This window comes from Paralichthys olivaceus, chromosome 11, assembly GCF_024713975.1.
Source record: "Paralichthys olivaceus isolate ysfri-2021 chromosome 11, ASM2471397v2, whole genome shotgun sequence".
NCBI lineage: Eukaryota > Metazoa > Chordata > Actinopteri > Pleuronectiformes > Paralichthyidae > Paralichthys > Paralichthys olivaceus.
The window spans coordinates 25,963,969-25,985,914 of record NC_091103.1 but is presented as its reverse complement, the minus strand read 5'-3'; the positions used below and the strand labels follow the sequence as shown (position 1 = coordinate 25,985,914).

Genomic DNA, 21,946 nt, shown 5'->3' with positions numbered 1-21,946 from the left:
TAATTATGAAAATAAATCCAGTTTATGATTTGTGATATATGACAATTTGATTCTGACTGATCATAATTCAAGGTCAGCTTTAATTTGCCTTAATTCAAGATACTTTAAATGAGGTTTAAAGTGAGAATGTCATCGTAGAAATCCTGAACTTGAATTGTGACTAATGAAGCATTGTGTTAGTTCATGCAAGGACACAGAGTCATGTGCTCAGCTACCGATAGGTTTATGGGTGCTCGTCAGTCACCCACCAATCACAGCCCATTCTCTCACCAAAGTGGTCTCTTTAAATACAACCTCATCCTCCCGCAAGTTAGCTGAAGTAGCAGAGTAACATTAAATTTCTCATATTCTAATACTAGAGCATATTCATGTTATGGTTGTAATGTTTACTTTCAGTTGCAGCACTTAGAGAACAGTATTTTTGTTTATTCTTGTGTTTTTATGTTCAAAAAGTTATTCTAACACCAGCAGCAGTAAGAGAATGTGTAGTTACCCTAACCAGACATTTGAACCCAAAAGGCCCCAAATTTGATCTTTTGACCTTCAACACCCAGAGCTCTTTATTTTTTTTAAATTATCTTTTTTATTGATTCCACATATCAATATTCCATCAATATTTTACATAATGTGTATAATTTTACAACAGTATAAAACATTCCTATACTTCCACCGCAGAGCAGAGACATAATTGGACATGAATTCTCAAGTAAAGTTACAGTAGAGTAAATGTGAAGTAAAATGAACCGCTTTTTCACTCTTGTCCTTATTTTCACACCTCTCCTGCATTGTTCCTTGTCTCATGATTGGGGTAAACATATCAAATAAATAAATGAACAATAAACAAGTTTGTAGCCTGAACCAAGGGGGTCAACACTCTGCAATACACACTGTCCTTATTGCACAAAGTCTGCTCTCAATGGAGACACAAAATCAATCCAGTTTTCCCAGTAGTTTTTAAAAGTTTCTGATTTTAGTCTAGCTGAGAAAGTCAGCTTCTCCATTCTATATATATCGAGCATTACATCTACCCAATCCTCTATTTTTGGTGGATCTTTTTTTAGCCATTTTCTGGTGATGGCCTTTTTAGCCACCACCACCATTATTCGAAATATGTATTTAATCTCCTGGTTCTCTTTTCCCAAATATAAAACTTCAAATGAAAGTGGGATTTGCACTTTCAGAATTGTTTCCATACTCTTCTTTAACTCTTGCCAAAAAGGTATAATACAAGGGCATCCCCAAAAGATATGAAAATGGTTGGCCTTATTTTCCCCACACAGTCTCCAACGTCGTGTGTCTTGAGATTTCTGTTGTGTTGGTGTAATAAAGTATCTTACAATGTTCCTCCAACCATATTCTCTCCATGAGAGGGAGCATGTTGTTTTCCACTGTCCTTCATTTACCTTGTCCCATTCCTCCTCTGATAACTGCCACCCAGCCTCTTTTCCCCCCTTTTCTTTTATATATGTCATATTGTTACCCTTTAATCTTTCCACTTCTTTATATAGTTTTGTGATTAGTTTCTTTCCCTGGTCTGAATCATATGCTGAGATGAATAACTTAATGATTCCTGACTCAGGCTCATCTGAATTAAACTTTTTATAGTTTACTCCATATAATGCTGCATCTGTAGATATCTGTATAAATCTTGATTGTTTAATCCATACTGATTTTTTAGATCCTGAAAACTTTTGATGGTCTTCTTTTTAAAAAGTTCCCAAAATATTTTTGGTCCCGCGTCCCATCTACTGAATCTACTATCTGCTGTGTTTGGTGTGAAGTCTGAATCATATGCGATTCATCTCAATACCTTACTCTGTTCAATCACTTTATTCTTTGATATAATCTCAAGAAATTCCCTCAAGCAGTCCAAGTTACCAGATATAATGAAATTCCCTACTGACAGTCCTAACATATCACATTCACAGTGACGTTACTCTGACCTTTAACTTCAAAGGGAATACAATCCTTCATCTTTGAACTGAAGTTAATATTTTTACCAAGTTTGACGACATTCCCATGAGCTGATCTTTAGATATCAATTTAAGGAAAAATATTTACATACTTTGTGAGAACACTGTGACATTTGGCTACCAAAATGAAACCCAAATTCATGTGAATGTGAAAAAATTCCCTGAAGGCATTTCGGATATATCACATTTACAAGGCAAGAAGTGAACTTTGTGAGGTCCTAGTGACTGAATTCTATTCAAGTCATCATTGAGTCCAAATGAATGTTTGTGCCACATGTAATGATATTTCCTTTGGACAATCCTGATAAATTGTATTCAAAACAATGCAAAGTCATGTGAGCTTGACCTTTTGACCTTTGACTAACATAACGTAGTTGTTCATGAGATATCGCATTCACATGAATGGGCAAGACAGATGGATGGACAACCTGAAAACATAATGCCTCTGGCCATACTGAATGTGACAATGGTAAAGAAAGAAATAGAGCAATACATGATAAATAATTTGTTCCATGTTCTTTTATTTTACATGGATGATTTCTTGACAAAACAAGCCAACTCTATAAATGTGAACTGAGTGTCAGAAATTAACATGACATTCATAGCATCTGCAAACAATTTTTCCCCACAAATTTCTGTAACTTTCTGAGAATCTACATCACAGTATATTGTAAAATATCATGTGTTTCAATACTCACCTTATTGATGGAACCTCAGTGATGTCTACTGTCCCTGGCTCAGACACTCTCTCAAGCATCTACAGTACATGTCAAGACAGGTAATGGTAGCATTAAAATAACATTAGATTTCTACAATTCAGTTGAACTATTATAGTTTCAGATATTAACCATTTAATTCCGAGTTCAGTCAGGAACCCTTTGTTATGATTTACCCATTTGTTGCAAATGGGGACACAGTTATGATTGGCGCTGAAGGCTCCATTCTTTGGATGTTCCCTGGTTAGCCGAGCAGCGTGCTAAGATGAAACAGGGAACATATGCAGAACCCCCCAGTGGGCGTAGCAGGCAAGGTACTTTGGTTAAGATGATTTACCACAACCGTGTTTGTACTCTGTGCTGTGGTGGCAATTTCTGTGAAACAAGCAAAATGTCAAACACTTCTTTATGTAAGTTTAATTCAGCATTTGCAGATGGACTCATTAGTACACATCACCTGATTGATATGCACAAATGAGCAAAGAACATAGGAGAATCTGTGTTCTTATAACTCACAGTCCCCTCCCACTAAGCATGCAAAGGTATATATTACCCTTCTGTAGTTTCACTCAGTGGAGGAGACATCCTGTCCTTTTGTTTACATGTTCTGTGGATGACCCCCCCCCCCCCTGCGAGATCCCAGTTGTTTGATCCCAATCAGAGATACAACGAGATACCATAAAGTTGTGGTTTCTCGAGGCCATAAAACTCAAGTCTCTTAAACCACCATCGTAAACCTTAAAGTTGCCCTTTTAGATTAACAATTTGGTCAACCATTTGGTCAGTCCTCTGCATACAGTACATGTCTGCTCATGCAATTATACATACACAAATGTAAAATTTCCATTACAGTGCTAAAAGTGTTATAGCTGAGCAGGGATCAGTGAGGATGAGGTCGTATTTAAACTGACCGCTTTGGTGAGAGAATGGGCTGTGATTGGTGAGTGACTGACGAGCACCCATAAACCTATCAGTAGCTGAGCACATGACTCAGTGTCCTGCATGAACTAACACAATGCTTCATTAGTCACTATTCAAGTTCAGGATTTCCACAATGACATTCTCACTTTAAACTTAATTTAAGGTATCTCAAATTGAGGCAAATTAAAGCTGACCTTGAAATATGATCAGTCACAATCAAATTGTCATATATCACAAATCATAAACTGGATTTATTTACATAATTAATTATGGATAAAATTACAAAGTATGTTGCAGAAATCTGGAATGGATATCTATATCATTGAGCATTGTACAAGATGACAAGTAAATTATTTTTAAATAAACAGCATGGAAATGGACATGTTACTACATGTTCTACTGAATAAGGGATCAGCCACTTGCTATCCGTAATGCAAACAGTCATCATCAGGGACATAGTCATCAGAGAGATCATAGTTAATAATCATCCCAAGGTACTTGTTCCGTAGTTCTTTACAAAGTCTACCACCTGTACCTTGATGATAGTACTCTGAGAGTATGAGGGCTGATGCCTAAAACTCATGTCCTTGGTTTTGTCACATTTAGTACTAAAAATGCACAGTCACACCAATACAGATTCACAATCCACAATGGGACCATGGCTGTTCTCATCCGCATGGAGGAGAGAGAGATATACTTAACACCTTTCGTCAAAAAGTGACAGTTTTACGACTTTGAACTTTTACCTAGTGAGGTCACGAGAAGGGGGGGGGGGGGGGGAGAAGAGGGGGGTGATAAGAGGGGGAGGAGGGGGGTTTAGGAAGTGGGGGGTCATAAAAAAAAAAAAAAAATAGATAAAGTGAGGGGGAATAAAAACCAGATACGGGGTGAGATCAGAGAGCGCGCTTTGCTGCACAAGAACTCAGTATGTAAACATCCAAAGAATAACAACAGGCGTGATTGTATGGCTCCTCTCTCTCACAGACAGAGGCCCAAATGATGCAGAAAAATAAAAAACTAAATGGGTAAAACAGGAACAAGGATCCAAGTTGACTTTCTATGGCTTTGACTGTCTCAGATTTGGTCAAGCTTGTCAGGGTGTGTTATCACAGATCAAAAATGTTATGACTTTTTATTTTAAGGCTGGAGGTTCCCTATCTATCTATCTATCTATCTATCTATCTATCTATCTATCACAAACTGAACTAAATTCTCAAACACTTCCTGTGTGCTCAAAAGTCCTGTTCGTTTAATAGAGTCTAGAGCTCTAACTACTACCACAAACTAAATCCTCCAGGCTGCTCGTTTACCAGCCAGCTCACAGTATGTAATGTGTAAATCAGACAGTGTTAGAGTTTAAAAAAAAAAAAATATTTACACTATGTAGCTAGGCTTGCAGTTCCAGTCTTTATGGTATCAAAGCTTATCATATCCTAGACCTGACACTGTTTGATGCACAGAGCTACAGTATCTTCTCATGTGAGTGACGTTGCTGCAAACTAGTACTTTTCCAAAGCTGTCCGTGATAATGTGGGGTGCAGTGTCATACTGTGCACTTCGAGTATTCTCAAAATAAATCCACTCAATTTACCAAAAAAATCTGATGAGCCATCAAATGCACTCATCAAACAGAATCAGAACAAGAGATTGATGTATACACAATGTATTTGTATCAGACAAACTGAAAGGACATTTTGTTACTTTCTAAATATTAAACTCTAAAACATTACACAGCCTTTTATCACTATACTTTGCTCTTAATTTCATATTGTTTCAAATAATTGTATATTTTATTTTCAGATATGTTGAACTGTTTTCTATTATTATTATTAACAACATTTTTTTTTGTGCTAATTAAACTCATGGATCTTGTGAAAGATCATGCTGATTACAGATAACCCCCTTCTGATGTATGTAGCAAAGGGCCAGGAGTGATTAGGCAGCCAACTAGTGTGGGAAAAGCGGTGACTCACAGGTTATGCAACTGAAAATCACCTGAAGTAGTGGTTTGAATATGATTATATATGTTATCTAAATGAATGGGACCTTTAGTCTGAGTTATTCTTTGACCCTAAATAATAATAAACCAAGGGCATGGGAGTGCCTAATCAATGATTAACTTATTTTAATTTTACTTTTACTTTAAAATTGATCCTTGAACACAACTTTGGTTCCAGGTGAAGACTCAGGTACAGTTTAAGCTAATTAATTGATTTTTATAAGGACAGATTTTTGTCTGTGAGCACTGGATGTGTGCTAATTGTTATCTCGGGTTTTCAATGAAACCTTATTAAACAATTGGACAAATGAAGTCTTATATTTATGTAACCCAGATCTCCTGGGCCTGAGTTCGTAAACACAAAAAAAAAAAAAAAAAATGAATATGATCTCAGAAGAATATTTGAAACGAATCTTATCTTTTGTTTAAATTCCTCTAATTAATATTAAAGACCACCACAACTGTATTTTAAAAGTCAAAACCTTCACAGGTGTTTATTTACAATAGGAAATAAATGAAAAGGCTGTGAATTCCTCTCAGGAAGTAAAATATTTACAAACAAAATAAATGCACAAAATAAAATACAGGGTCTCTTTAAATTGTTTAAACTGTTCCTTTGACTTCTCAATTTACCCTTTAATTCACTGGTTAAATAAAATCTTTACCTTTCACAGGTCTCTGAATAAAAACAAACACAATTCCTATCAACTGTAAATTAACTCACAAACATCACATGTGGGCCCACTTCAGAAATGATCAACTTGAAACTTAGTTGCAGGCCTGTAGTGATGCTCGGGTGCGGTGAGGCCTGAAAACTGAGTGGCCACTTCACTCAATCAAGAGCATAAAATAAAAGCACGTGCATTGTCATATCAGTTCGATACTCACAGGTCCAAAACGAGGAGCAATGGGGCAACGACAGTCACAGAAAGGGGTGATGGCAGTCACAATCCGAACACAGGCAGCACACACAGTGGCGAAAATCCAGGGAAGAATAAAACAGCAGGGTCCATCCACCAGCAACCATCTCAGTTTCTCTCTCTCTTCACAGACGTCCGTCTCCTTTAATTACATGAACTCTTTTGAGCCATAATATCATCACGCTAAATCGTACTGACTTAACGTTAGCCCGTTTTAGCATTGAAAACAACAGTGCTAAAGCTAAGATATACAGACACATTTCAACCTTTAGAATTGGCTCTCCTACAACTGAACCAGAACCCCTCCCCTCCCACTCCTCCCTCCCCTCCCACTCCTCCCCCTCCTGCATTCTGGAAGGTCCCAGCAGCTGCTTTGGTAAATTTCACTGTTGACTTAATAACATACTTTCAGTAAAAATGTAAATGTGCCTTGATTTGTTCATGTAAGTGCATTTAGCAATTAAAAATTCAGAAAGTTAGCAAACACATGCACATGCAGAATATAAATGTCCATTAGAAATGTAAAATAACGTGGGATCTGTCACATGTTTAATGTCACATTTAAAGTAAATGGCGGTAAGTTGTCCTGATCATGGGAAGCTATGGTGGAGGGGTAGAGCGGTTACCAGAAGGGTAGCAGTTCAATCCCCAGTTTGCCTCATCTGCATGCTGAAGTGTCCTTGAATAGAAAAAAAAAGTTCTGCTAATAGAGGGTTTTAGTCAAGGTATATATGCTTCAGTGGGATACAGCTGACAGGCCTAATGGTCATTTCCTTTTGAATTGACCAATTGACCTTAGGAACAAATCATTTAACCAGTACTTCACATACTGCGAAGTAACACTATGAGCTGAAAAACATTAGATGCACAAGTTACCATGTAAAATAAACACTATATAACAAGAAAACAATGGTAGCCTTGTCATAGCACCACATTACACCGCTTACACATATATAAAGTTTTACCTTAAACAGACCATTAGTTTTAGCCATTAATTTTCAACAATATTTTATAGTATTAAACAGTATAGTAGATTACATACAAATCATTTAAAAAAACAGTAATACAAAATCTGTCTGCAGGCGGAGCATTAATCATTAATCATTAAGGAATGATAAAGGAATGATAAAAGAAATGTAAATGTTTTCTTTCCAGTCACTGTGACCTTTGGCCACTGAAATCTAACATATTCATCTTTGAATCAAAGTGGATCAACTAAATTAACTCTTGAGTCCAACTAAATGTGAAATGATTCCCTCAAGGTGTTCCGGAGATACTGTGTCATGTTCACAAAATAATTTGCTTGTGAGGCTACAGTGACATTGACCGTTGACCACCAAAATCTAATCAGGTCACATTTAAGTCCAAGTGAATGATCTGTGCCAAATTTGTAGAAATTCATCAAGACGTTCTCGACATATATGACAAGAATGGGAAAAAAATACCTAAAACATATGGACATTGGCTGTCAGGACAGGAAAATAGAAATCTGAAGCTGTGAGATGGTCATTATTTATGAATCATCAAATGGCATTAAAATGACATTAATTATCCCTTCTATGTAGTCTTATGTTTTGCTTTATATGTGGGTTTTAAGATGGGAGATGTTTGTACATAAATTTGCAGAGATAATAGTGTAACTTAAAAGATTACATGAGCTAGTCCATTCATGTGATAGATAACAAACTCTACAGAAACTCAGTCAATTCCCTTGAGTTTCAGTTCGTCTTCAACTCGGCTGAGGTAATCAGGATCTGGGTATCCATTGCTGCAAAGACAATGACAGAAAATAAATGACTTTATATGGACAGTTTCCTATCAATGAAAATCTGTACGCATGATTGGTGGTCATTAGCCCTGTAGCATGCTGCCAGCAAAAACACAAGACTTGTGTACAGATGATTATATTGAGGTCACATGAATAAGTTTCTCTTTTCACAAATACACAGATTATATACATTTTATTATATACATATTTTATATGTGATTTGCGGCTGTGGCTGCAGGGGGGTAGAGAGGTGGACCTCTAACCAGTAGGTCGGTGGTTCTATCTGCATGCCATACTGTCCTTGGGCAAGATACTGAACCCAGAATTACACACTCATAGAAAAAGTGCTGCCCATAGATGCAGTGTAGGAATGTGTGAATGGGTGAATGGCAATAAATTGTACTGTAAAGCTCTTTGAGTGGTCATCAAGACTAGAAAAGCTCTATATAAATACAGACCAATTACCATTTCTGTCACAGCCCTCTTACTTAGGCTCCGGCCATAATGAACTGATTACAGGGAAGGCTGTTTTGTTCTTGTGAATGTGTCTGAGAAGAGAATCTCCTGCTACGTTGTTTATATGTGGAAAACAAACTGGGGAATGTCTTTGCACATTCAAAGTGACAGTCTTGTGAAAACACCTCCTACTTTTCACCATCGCTGTTGGTCGTTCGTAGTATTATAAGCAACCAAGTGCGGAGTAGACAATCTACTTCCTGTTCACACTGACCTGGTGTCATGATAAACGTTTATGTACCAGTCAGATACAGGCTACTTAACTGTTGTTAAATGTTTAAGATAAAAGTACTTGTTTGACCTATTATTCTGTCATTTTATTCATCTACATTATGTCATTAGACCATTTATACTGAAGTAGCTGAGTAAGCAGCAAGTGAAGCTACAGTAAAATACTTTATAAACTGTTTTATAAACAGAAATGTTAGATATATTGTGGGAGCTTGTTTCTCTTTGATTTGTGGTGAGTTACTGGATCATTTAAGCTTCTGAGAACTTCAGATGGAAAAAAAAAAAAAAAAAAAGCTTTAAACGACGAGAATTATTTTTCAGAAACAAAAAATGTTCAAAACCACTCGTAAAGTCTGTAACAATGTGTTTAACAGCTTGTTATATTATGTATTGTTTGAAATCTTCATTTTAAAGTAAGCTGTCAAATAAATGCAATGCAGTATAACATACAATATTTCTCTCTGAAATGAACAAGAGTAGAAATTTGAAGTAGTGTTAAGTGCTTTTATGTTGTGAAATAAAAAAGAAATATTGATATTTACAGTATTTGTATTTGTGAGTATTTTATGTGCAGTGTAAACTGTCCAGCCTGCAGAAGAGGAGTTATGTACATCTTGGGGAGCATATTCTTCTCTTAAGTGGAGAACAAAATATGCTTATTTAGTGTATAAGTATGTTTATTACTACACTAACAAACAACTAAGGCCAAAATATTGAAATCTACATTTTCTCTGTCTATTGCTACAATTTGAAGTAAAGAGGTGAGATCTTGAATCTGTCAATGAGCAGCGTGTCTCACACTGCTGAGCTGCGCTGATCACTCAGGCAGTGGACACTCCAAAATATGTTAACATGGGTGCCAAAATTATTCATAATGATCACAATATTGACTGAAATAATCATGATCATGTTTTTTGCCATAATCGAGCAATCCAAATCTGTGTCACAGGTGTGTGATCTACATCCATAAAAAGTGTCCTCACCAAGTTGGCCCCCCGTGTGTTGAGGTTTTGTGGTGAAGATCATTCCCAGTTGTCGGTGGTGTAGCATTAACCAGCAGTACTCTACATAAACATTCTTTATTCTCACCCTGTTCTTCTCATGAATTATGAGTTCTCTTAAATCATCCCACTGGAAAAGAAATCAATCATCTGTTGGTGGAAATATACCGATACAATTTATAAGGCTAATTAGCTGTCTGTCTGATATTATTATTTTTTGAAAAAATGGAATATCTGTGTTTTGTCTTTTACACTCTTATTTAATTCTCCTCTTTCTTTCCTTTTTGTACTCAGACATTATCTATGCTTATTATAGTGATTTATCAGCATCAGTATGTTGCTGGAAATTTCTTATTTTCAATTAATATTTCTAATAAATAAACGATTAACCATTAAAATGGTTACTCAGAGTCACTCTTAGCCACATAATAATGGACATCTTGGAAGAACATAATTAGGTGGATAAACATCTACTGTCTGTCTGCATGCGGAGCATCCTAATCCTGGTCAGACATATGAAGGTGTATCGTGCATGGCCTATCTCCCAGACTCCTCAGAGGGCAGGAGGATCCTGAAGCTGTTGATACGTGCCTTTGATTAGAGACTCATCTTCACCGTGGGTCGCTCCACTAACACTGGCAGGAATAATACAGTCACATGATCATGATTATTTCAGTCAATATTGTGATCATTATGAATAATTTTGGCACCCATGTTAACATATTTTGGAGTGTCCACTGTCTGAGTGATCAGCGGAGCTCAGCAGTGTGAGACACGCTGCTCATTGACAGATTCAAGATCTCACCTCTTTACTTCAAATTGTAGCAATAGACAGAGAAAATGTAGATTTCAATATTTTGGCCTTAGTTGTTTGTTAGTGTAGTAATAAACATACTTATACACTAAATAAGCATATTTTGTTCTCCACTTAAGAGAAGAATATGCTCCCCAAGATGTACATAACTCCTCTTCTGCAGGCTGGACAGTTTACACTACACATAAAATACTCACAAATACAAATACTGTAAATATCAATATTTCTTTTTTATTTCACAACATAAAAGCACTTAACACTACTTCAAATTTCTACTCTTGTTCATTTCAGAGAGAAATATTGTATGTTATACTGCATTGCATTTATTTGACAGCTTACTTTAAAATGAAGATTTCAAACAATACATAATATAACAAGCTGTTAAACATGTTGTTAAAGACTTTACGAGTGGTTTTGAACATTTTTTGTTTCTGAAAAATAATTCTCGTCGTTTAAAGCTTTTTTTTTTTTTTTTTTTTTCCATCTGAAGTTCTCAGAAGCTTTAATGATCCAGTAACTCACCACAAATCAAAGAGAAACAAGCTCCCACAATATATCTAACATTTCTGTTTATAAAACAGTTTATAATGTATTTTACTGTAGCTTCACTTGCTGCTTACTCAGCTACTTCAGTATAAATGGTCTAATGACATAATGTAGATGAATAAAATGATAGAATAATAGGTCAAACAAGTACTTTTATCTTAAACATTTAACAACAGTTAAGTAGCCTGTATCTGACTGGTACAAAAACGTTTATCATGACACCAGGCCAGTGTGAACAGGAAGTAGATTGTCTACTCCGCACTTGGTTGCTTATAATACTACGAACGACCAACAGCGATGGAGAAAAGTAGGAGGTGTTTTCACAAGACTGTCACTTTGAATGTGCAAAGACATTCCCTAGTTTGTTTTCCACATATAAACAACGTAGCAGGAGATTCTCTGCTCAGACACATTCACAAGAACAAAACGGCCTTCCCTGTAATCAGTTCATTATGGCCGGAGCCTAAGTAAGAGGGCTGTGACAGAAATGGTAATTGGTCTGTATTTATATAGAGCTTTTCTAGTCTTGATGACCACTCAAAGAGCTTTACAGTACAATTTATTGCCATTCACCCATTCACACATTCCTACACTGCATCTATGGGCAGCACTTTTTCTATGAGTGTGTAATTCTGGGTTCAGTATCTTGCCCAAGGACAGTATGGCATGCAGATAGAACCACCGACCTACTGGTTAGAGGTCCACCTCTCTACCCCCCTGCAGCCACAGCCGCAAATCACATATAAAATATGTATATAATAAAATGTATATAATCTGTGTATTTGTGAAAAGAGAAACTTATTCATGTGACCTCAATATAATCATCTGTACACAAGTCTTGTGTTTTTGCTGGCAGCATGCTACAGGGCTAATGACCACCAATCATGCGTACAGATTTTCATTGATAGGAAACTGTCCATATAAAGTCATTTATTTTCTGTCATTGTCTTTGCAGCAATGGATACCCAGATCCTGATTACCTCAGCCGAGTTGAAGACGAACTGAAACTCAAGGGAATTGACTGAGTTTCTGTAGAGTTTGTTATCTATCACATGAATGGACTAGCTCATGTAATCTTTTAAGTTACACTATTATCTCTGCAAATTTATGTACAAACATCTCCCATCTTAAAACCCACATATAAAGCAAAACATAAGACTACATAGAAGGGATAATTAATGTCATTTTAATGCCATTTGATGATTCATAAATAATGACCATCTCACAGCTTCAGATTTCTATTTTCCTGTCCTGACAGCCAATGTCCATATGTTTTAGGTATTTTTTTCCCATTCTTGTCATATATGTCGAGAACGTCTTGATGAATTTCTACAAATTTGGCACAGATCATTCACTTGGACTTAAATGTGACCTGATTAGATTTTGGTGGTCAACGGTCAATGTCACTGTAGCCTCACAAGCAAATTATTTTGTGAACATGACACAGTATCTCCGGAACACCTTGAGGGAATCATTTCACATTTAGTTGGACTCAAGAGTTAATTTAGTTGATCCACTTTGATTCAAAGATGAATATGTTAGATTTCAGTGGCCAAAGGTCACAGTGACTGGAAAGAAAACATTTACATTTCTTTTATCATTCCTTTATCATTCCTTAATGATTAATGATTAATGCTCCGCCTGCAGACAGATTTTGTATTACTGTTTTTTTAAATGATTTGTATGTAATCTACTATACTGTTTAATACTATAAAATATTGTTGAAAATTAATGGCTAAAACTAATGGTCTGTTTAAGGTAAAACTTTATATATGTGTAAGCGGTGTAATGTGGTGCTATGACAAGGCTACCATTGTTTTCTTGTTATATAGTGTTTATTTTACATGGTAACTTGTGCATCTAATGTTTTTCAGTTCATAGTGTTACTTCGCAGTATGTGAAGTACTGGTTAAATGATTTGTTCCTAAGGTCAATTGGTCAATTCAAAAGGAATTGACCATTAGGCCTGTCAGCTGTATCCCACTGAAGCATATATACCTTGACTAAAACCCAGGTAAACTTGATTGGGTGAATGGCTGTGTTGCTGTGTGCAAGCAATGCTGCCAGTAACCTTGGTGTTGGTTTCAGCTCATTTAGGTTGACAAATACACCCGGACAGAAATGAAACCACAGTACTTCAGGAGAGATGGTAATTATTGACTACCATGGTGGTGGAGGTTGGTTGCAATGATCTGCAGCATGCCTATCTTTATTGTGCCCATGCCTTTCCTCACTTCTCTCCGGCCTCTGACAGGGAGAGGATGACAAGTGATGGTAAATGGTTTGTATTCATATAGAGCTTTTCTAATCTTGATGACCACTCAGAGCGCTTTACACTACAGTTTGCCATTCATTGTCGTTCACACACATTCATACAGTGCGTCTATTAGCAGAACTTTTTTTTTCTATTCAAGGACACTTCAGCATGCAGATGAGGCAAACTGGGGATTGAACTGCTACCCTTCTGGTAACCGCTCTACCCCTCCACCATAGCTTCCCATGATCAGGACAACTTACCGCCATTTACTTTAAATGTGACATTAAACATGTGACAGATCCCACGTTATTTTACATTTCTAATGGACATTTATATTCTGCATATGCATGTGTTTGCTAACTTTCTGAATTTTTAATTGCTAAATGCACTTACATGAACAAATCAAGGCACATTTACATTTTTACTGAAAGTATGTTATTAAGTCAACAGTGAAATTTACCAAAGCAGCTGCTGGGACCTTCCAGAATGCAGGAGGGGGAGGAGTGGGAGGGGAGGGGTTCTGGTTCAGTTGTAGGAGAGCCAATTCTAAAGGTTGAAATGTGTCTGTATATCTTAGCTTTAGCACTGTTGTTTTCAATGCTAAAACGGGCTAACGTTAAGTCAGTACGATTTAGCGTGATGATATTATGGCTCAAAAGAGTTCATGTAATTAAAGGAGACGGACGTCTGTGAAGAGAGAGAGAAACTGAGATGGTTGCTGGTGGATGGACCCTGCTGTTTTATTCTTCCCTGGATTTTCGCCACTGTGTGTGCTGCCTGTGTTCGGATTGTGACTGCCATCACCCCTTTCTGTGACTGTCGTTGCCCCATTGCTCCTCGTTTTGGACCTGTGAGTATCGAACTGATATGACAATGCACGTGCTTTTATTTTATGCTCTTGATTGAGTGAAGTGGCCACTCAGTTTTCAGGCCTCACCGCACCCGAGCATCACTACAGGCCTGCAACTAAGTTTCAAGTTGATCATTTCTGAAGTGGGCCCACATGTGATGTTTGTGAGTTAATTTACAGTTGATAGGAATTGTGTTTGTTTTTATTCAGAGACCTGTGAAAGGTAAAGATTTTATTTAACCAGTGAATTAAAGGGTAAATTGAGAAGTCAAAGGAACAGTTTAAACAATTTAAAGAGACCCTGTATTTTATTTTGTGCATTTATTTTGTTTGTAAATATTTTACTTCCTATTGTAAATAAACACCTGTGAAGGTTTTGACTTTTAAAATACAGTTGTGGTGGTCTTTAATATTAATTAGAGGAATTTAAACAAAAGATAAGATTCGTTTCAAATATTCTTCTGAGATCATATTCATTTTTTTTTTTTTTTTTTGTGTTTACGAACTCAGGCCCAGGAGATCTGGGTTACATAAATATAAGACTTCATTTGTCCAATTGTTTAATAAGGTTTCATTGAAAACCCGAGATAACAATTAGCACACATCCAGTGCTCACAGACAAAAATCTGTCCTTATAAAAATCAATTAATTAGTTTAAACTGTACCTGAGTCTTCACCTGGAACCAAAGTTGTGTTCAAGGATCAATTTTAAAGTAAAAGTAAAATTAAAATAAGTTAATCATTGATTAGGCACTCCCATGCCCTTGGTTTATTATTATTTAGGGTCAAAGAATAACTCAGACTAAAGGTCCCATTCATTTAGATAACATATATAATCATATTCAAACCACTACTTCAGGTGATTTTCAGTTGCATAACCTGTGAGTCACCGCTTTTCCCACACTAGTTGGCTGCCTAATCACTCCTGGCCCTTTGCTACATACATCAGAAGGGGGTTATCTGTAATCAGCATGATCTTTCACAAGATCCATGAGTTTAATTAGCACAAAAAAAAATGTTGTTAATAATAATAATAGAAAACAGTTCAACATATCTGAAAATAAAATATACAATTATTTGAAACAATATGAAATTAAGAGCAAAGTATAGTGATAAAAGGCTGTGTAATGTTTTAGAGTTTAATATTTAGAAAGTAACAAAATGTCCTTTCAGTTTGTCTGATACAAATACATTGTGTATACATCAATCTCTTGTTCTGATTCTGTTTGATGAGTGCATTTGATGGCTCATCAGATTTTTTTGGTAAATTGAGTGGATTTATTTTGAGAATACTCGAAGTGCACAGTATGACACTGCACCCCACATTATCACGGACAGCTTTGGAAAAGTACTAGTTTGCAGCAACGTCACTCACATGAGAAGATACTGTAGCTCTGTGCATCAAACAGTGTCAGGTCTAGGATATGATAAGCTTTGATACCATAAAGACTGGAACTGCAAGCCTAGCTACATAGTGTAAATATTTTTTTTTTTTTAAACTCTAACACTGTCTGATTTACACATTACATACTGTGAGCTGGCTGGTAAACGAGCAGCCTGGAGGATTTAGTTTGTGGTAGTAGTTAGAGCTCTAGACTCTATTAAACGAACAGGACTTTTGAGCACACAGGAAGTGTTTGAGAATTTAGTTCAGTTTGTGATAGATAGATAGATAGATAGATAGGGAACCTCCAGCCTTAAAATAAAAAGTCATAACATTTTTGATCTGTGATAACACACCCTGACAAGCTTGACCAAATCTGAGACAGTCAAAGCCATAGAAAGTCAACTTGGATCCTTGTTCCTGTTTTACCCATTTAGTTTTTTATTTTTCTGCATCATTTGGGCCTCTGTCTGTGAGAGAGAGGAGCCATACAATCACGCCTGTTGTTATTCTTTGGATGTTTACATACTGAGTTCTCGTGCAGCAAAGCGCGCTCTCTGATCTCACCCCGTATCTGGTTTTTATTCCCCCTCACTTTATCTATTTTTTATTTTTTTTTATGACCCCCCACTTCCTAAACCCCCCTCCTCCCCCTCCTCTTATCACCCCCCCCCCCCCCCCCCCCCTTCTCGTGACCTCACTAGGTAAAAGTTCAAAGTCGTAAAACTGTCACTTTTTGACGAAAGGTGTTAAGTATATCTCTCTGAGGAGACTTACTGTCACAGAGTCATCAGCAAATTTGAAAAGTAATCTGTTGTCATGCCAGCTGCGGCAGTCATCAGTATACACATTACAGAGTGAAAAGATCAGGAGAAGACCCTGTGAATGATGACAATGTCCCTTAGGTGCATTTGTTTACCCTCACTTTCTGTGTTAGTTGTCAGTTGCAGCTTGACGTATCATGCATGTATCCACAATTATCTTTTCCAGGCACTATACTGGTACTGTAGTCACTACAAGTTACGTACGTTCCATTTTGCCTGGGGACATTTAAAACAAACCAGTCTACAACACAGTTAACATCACATGAAAATCAACCGCCCTCCTCATCTTTTCATATTTTTTTATTCCTCAATTTTTTGATGTGGATTTAGAATTTGATACTGAGCATAGCCATGAAATTGGCTCCCCAATAGAAATGGTACAAGTTGTCAAACTTATGTTACCTACATAAATCCCCATAGATTTCAAAAACATTCTCAGAACACAGTTTACATCACAGTATATTATAAGGTATCACATTTTTAATTACTCACCTTATTGATGGAACCTCAACCATATTTACTGTCCCTGGCTCAGACTCTCTCTCAAGCATCTACAGTAGGTGTTTTCATTCCCAAAACACAGGCTCTCTTGTGGTTCCAAGAGTCTGTAAGAATAGAAGAGGAGGTAGAGCATTCAGCGACCAGGCAGACAACTGTGCATTTACGGTTAAACTTAAAACATTCCTTTTTGATAAAGCCTTGCTGGATCAGGTGAGTCCTGAACCATCCCTTAAGCTGCTATAGGTCTAGACTGCTGCGGAAACTCCCATCATCCACAGAGCACTTCTCTCTGTCTCTCTGCTATACAAATAAACACTCGTGGACATGGAATATCGTGAATCTTCTTTATAAAAGTGACACTAAAAACTCAAAGTACTCTTCAAATAAAGTTTCTCCAAACGTGTTTGTTATTTTATGTAGTTATTAACACGATATTCCATGTCCAAGAGTCCATTTCCCCGGATAAGATGGGTTTTATTTGTTATTTACCACTATAAACACACTCTGACCTCCTCGAGCTCTTATTTTGGTACTTCCTGTTACTGGCATTTGAATTTGCATATTAGTTAAATATTTAGTTTCACCCGAAACATTTAGATTTAACATTTAGATTTAACATTTAGATTTAGATTTAACATTTAGATTTAACATTTAGAATTAGATTCAGATTTAACATTTAGATTTAACATTTAGATTTAACATTTAGATTTAACATTTAGATTTAACATTTAGGTTTAGATTTAGATTCAGATTTAACATTTAGATTTAGATTTAACATTGAGATTTAACATTTAGATTTAGATTTAACATTTAGATTGCACATTTAGATTTAGATTTAAATTTAACATTTAGATTTAGATTCAACATTTAAGTGTAACATTTAACATTTGGATTTAAATATTTAAAATATCTCTAAGTTGACAAATATTGTTGTAAATGTGCAAAAAAGTGACTCTCAAAAATTCACACAAGTTTTTTAAACATGGTTTGAAGCTAAATGTGACAAAATGTTGCTGTTATTTTCAGCGTGAGCTGCTTAACAAACTGCACCCCGTAAAAGAAGAGTTGAAGTAGCGTACAAAATTGCCGTGGTATTAATGATAAACTAATCGCATGAGGGATCGTCTCAGTTGTTAATTTGGAAAAAGGGAAACTGTAATAAAGTTATTGCATTACCTGAAAGGGACCTGTCTGCCCCTGCTGCCTTCTAGCCGTATAACGTTATTAAAAATTTAAAACAAGAAAGATCTTACCTTTGCACCTTTCCTGCCACACAGGGAAAGACAACGCCTCCACGACACACACAAATGAAACTTATCTCTCTCTCACGTGTGTGTGTGTGTGTGTGTGTGTGCGCGCGTCGGGTCAGATCAAGGTGGTCAGCGGGACCTTTCACGTGACTCCTGCATTTAGAGATGCGGTCTTTCCCTGCATGGAGTTGGAGAGAGCAAGCGACCTTCGGTGACCACGGACAATGATATTCCGGCTGAAATCTTGATACGGACACACAGGGGATGCAGAGGACGCAACTACGGAGGAAAAGGGAGGCTGTGAAACAACAAAGACTTATCAAGAAGAGCTATAAGCCGAGTCTTCCCTCCATTGTCATGGGAAACGTGAGATCGCTGGGGAATAAGATGGACGAGCTGACTGCACTGGTCCAAAGTCAGAAGGAGTATCGTGAGTGTAGTTTAATATGCTTTACGGAGACATGGCTGCACCAGGATGTTCCCGACGAAAACACCACCATCAAGGGCTTCCATACTGTGCGCGTGGACAGAGACAGCGTTCAGAGCGGTAAGCGCAAAGGAGGGGGTCTTTGCAGGCGACTGAAAGACCGCGTCTCTAAATGCAGGTGTCACATGAAAGGTCCCGCTGATCACCCTGATCTGACCCGACACACACAGACACGTGAGAGAGAGAGAGAGAGAGAGAGAGATAAGTTTCATTTCTGATGAAAGTGTGTGTCGTGGAGGCGTGGTCTTCCCCTGTGTAGGAGAGGTGTATAGGCTGGTAAGATCTTTTTTGTTTTTTAATTTTTAATAACGTTATATGGATTACATTATAGCGTAAGGAGTTAATATGATGCGGAGCTCCCGTGTGTTGTTTTCCAATTGCTGGTGGAAGTGAAGGGGGTTAACCCCGCAGTAAGCAACATCACCTTCGGCCCTGGATGGAACACACCTCTGGCTACGACCGGTGAGCTGAAGCAGGAACGATTAACAAGAGGAAAGTGACTGAAGGAAAGTGTGAAAGACATTCACAGATTCAGACTTTTCGGATCAATAGCAGACTCACAAGGGGATTCGTATCAAGTTACATTGTGAAACCTTTCAGGTAATGCAATAACTTTATTACAGTTTCCCTTTTTCCAAATGAACAACTGAGACGATCCCTCATGTGATTAGTTTATCATTAATACCACGGTCATTTTATACTCCACTTCAACTCTTCTTTACCCATCTTTCACACTTTACTGCAGTAATTTCCTCCTGTCCTCAACCAGAAATATGTCACGCTATAATGTGATCCGTATAATGTTATTAAAAATGTATAAAACACCCCACACTTGAGAACAAACACAGTTAAGATCTGTTGTTATATAGATAGTATGCTTGAATGTTGTTATATAGTATTGTTTGCAGATGCTATGAATGTGTTGTTAATTTTATGACACTCAGCCCACAGTTAAAGGTTGGTAAGTGCATAATATGAAATGGAAAATATGTTCATGAAAGAAAAAAAACATATTATTTCTGTACAGTTTACTGAATATATTGCAATACTACTGCTCAATTAATTATTGTTATTATTATCCCATCACCTATTCAATTCAATTCAATTTTATTTGTATAGCGCCAAATCATAATATACATTATCTCAAGGAACTTTACATAGAAGGTCAAGACCTTCAAATCTTGTTTAATATAAAGAAACCTAACAGTTCCCACAATGAGCAGACTTTGGTGACTGTGAAGAGTAAAAACTCCCTCACTTACAGGGAGAAACCTCTAGCAGAACCAGGCTCAATGTGGACGATCATCTGCCTGGATCATCTGGTATCAGCTCTTACTAGTTAAAATGTAAACAATAACAGTGTAAAGAAGTTATTGATTATCAATGATAGCAGCAACAATTAATGTAATAATTAATTAAGTATTGTTGTTAATAATAATAATAATAATAGTTGTTCTCCTTCAGTTCTGGAGTCAGAGGTATCTGCAATGAGAGAGAGAAAGAGAGAGAGGGACTATGGGAGAAAAGAGACACAACAATAACATAGTTTTTGACATTTATTAAAAAAAAAAAATGAGTGTGGGGGGGGGCAGAGAGACAGAGAGAAGTGGAGAAGTGCTCTGTGGATGATGGGAGTTTCCCCTCCAGTCTAGACCTATAGCAGCTTAAGGGATGGTTCAGGACTCACCTGATCCAGCAAGGCTTTATCAAAAAGGAATGTTTTAAGTTTAACCGTAAATGCACAGAAGTTGTCTGCCTGGTAGCTGAATGCTCTACCTCCTGTTCTACTCTTACAGACTCTTGGAACCACAGAGGGCCTGTGTTTTGGGAATGAAAACACCTACTGTAGATGCTTGAGAGAGAGTCTGAGCCAGGGACAGTAAATATGGTTGAGGTTCCATCAATAAGGTGAGTAATAAAAAATGTGATACCTTACAATATACTGTGATGTTAACTGTGTTCTGAGAATGTTTTTGAAATCTGTGGGGATTTATGTAGATAACATTTATTTGACAACTTGTACCATTTCTATTTGGGGGGGGGGGCAATTTCACGGCTATGCTCAGTATCAAATTCTCAATCCACATTAAAAAATTGAGGAGAAAAAAATATGAAAAGATGAGGAGGGAGGTTGATTTTCATGTGATTTTTATTGTGTTGTAGACTGGTTTGTTTTAAATGTCCCCCAGGCAAACTGGAACGTGCGTAACTTGTAGTGACTACAGTATCAGTATAGTGCCTGGAAAAGATAATTTTGGATACATGCGTTGAGCTGCAACTGGCAACTGACGCAGAAAGTAATGCATGTAAGACACATTGTCATCATCCACAGGGTCTCCTCCTGTGTCCTTTCACCTCCCCTCTATAATGTGTATACCGATGACTGCCGCAGCTGGCATGACAACAGATTACTTTTCAAATTTGCTGATGACTCTGTGACAGTCAGTTTCCTCCATGCAGATGAGAACAACCATGGTCCCATTGTGGATTGTGAATCTGTATTGGTGTGACTGTGCATTTTTACTACTAAATGTGACAAAAACCAAGGACATGAGTTTTAGGCATCAGTCCTCAAACTCTTAGAATACTATCATCAAGGGACATGTGGTAGACATTGTAGAGAACTACAAGTACCTTGGGATGATTATTAACTATGATATCTCTGATGTTCCTGATGATGGCTGTTTGTATTACAGATAGCAAGTGGCTGATCCCTTATTCAGTAGAACATGTACTTGTACAATGTAACTTGTTACAATGCTCAATGATATAACTTAAACTTAAACTTCCTTTATTGATCCCACAAGGGGAAATTCTTTTTACACTCATGTTTTTCATTTTTAATACATGCATTAACCCACAATCCCACACACACACACAGGGCTCAAAGACATGCATATTTTTGGAGAGAGATGGTAGAGTGATGGGCAGCCCCCAGGAAAAGCGCCCTATGAGCAATTGGGGGGTACGGTGCCTTGCTCAAGGGCA

At 37.1% G+C, this 21,946-nt stretch overlaps 1 long non-coding RNA gene across 3 annotated transcripts in view; it reads right to left on the bottom strand.

The window, feature by feature from the left end:
- Window positions 1–21,946, bottom strand: part of LOC138412107 (uncharacterized) — a 117,425-nt gene that overhangs the window by 53,314 nt on the left and 42,165 nt on the right. For all 3 annotated transcript variants that reach the window (XR_011244611.1, XR_011244610.1, XR_011244609.1), the window contains exon 3: window positions 17,213–17,325. This is a non-coding gene — a long non-coding RNA (uncharacterized lncRNA). The remainder of the gene's footprint in view (window positions 1–17,212; window positions 17,326–21,946) is intronic.